Source organism: Octopus bimaculoides, chromosome 9, assembly GCF_001194135.2.
Source record: "Octopus bimaculoides isolate UCB-OBI-ISO-001 chromosome 9, ASM119413v2, whole genome shotgun sequence".
Taxonomy (NCBI): Eukaryota; Metazoa; Mollusca; class Cephalopoda; order Octopoda; family Octopodidae; genus Octopus; species Octopus bimaculoides.
The window spans coordinates 3,611,871-3,612,401 of NC_068989.1; positions in this window are offsets into that span (position 1 = coordinate 3,611,871).

Below are 531 nucleotides of genomic sequence, written 5' to 3' on the forward strand. Positions count from 1 at the left end.
GCGTGGCACCCTGGCCAAGTGTCTTCTATTATAGCCTCGGGCCGACCAAAGCCTTGTGAGTGGATTTTGTAGGCGGAAACTGAAAGAAGCCTGGCTGTGTGGTAACTAGCTTGCTCACCAGCCACATGGTTCCGGGTTCAGTCCCATTGCGTGGCACCTTGGCTAAGTGTCTTCTGCTATAGCCTTGAGCCAACCAAGGCCTTGGAGTAGTGGATTTAGTAGACGGAAACTGGAAGAAGTCCGTCGTGTATATATGTATATACATATGTATGTGTATATGTTTGTGTGTCTGTGTTTGTCCCTCAACCATCGCTTGACAACAGATGCTGGTATATTTACGTCCCCGTAACTAAGCAGTTCGGCAAAAGAGGACGATAGAATAAGTACTAGGCTCACAAAGAATAAGTCCTGCGGTCGATTTGCTCGACTAAAGGTCGTGCTCCAGCATGGCCGCAGTCAAATGACTGAAACAAATAAAAGAATAAAAGAATATATATATATGTGTGTGTGTGTGTGTGTGTGTGTGTGTGT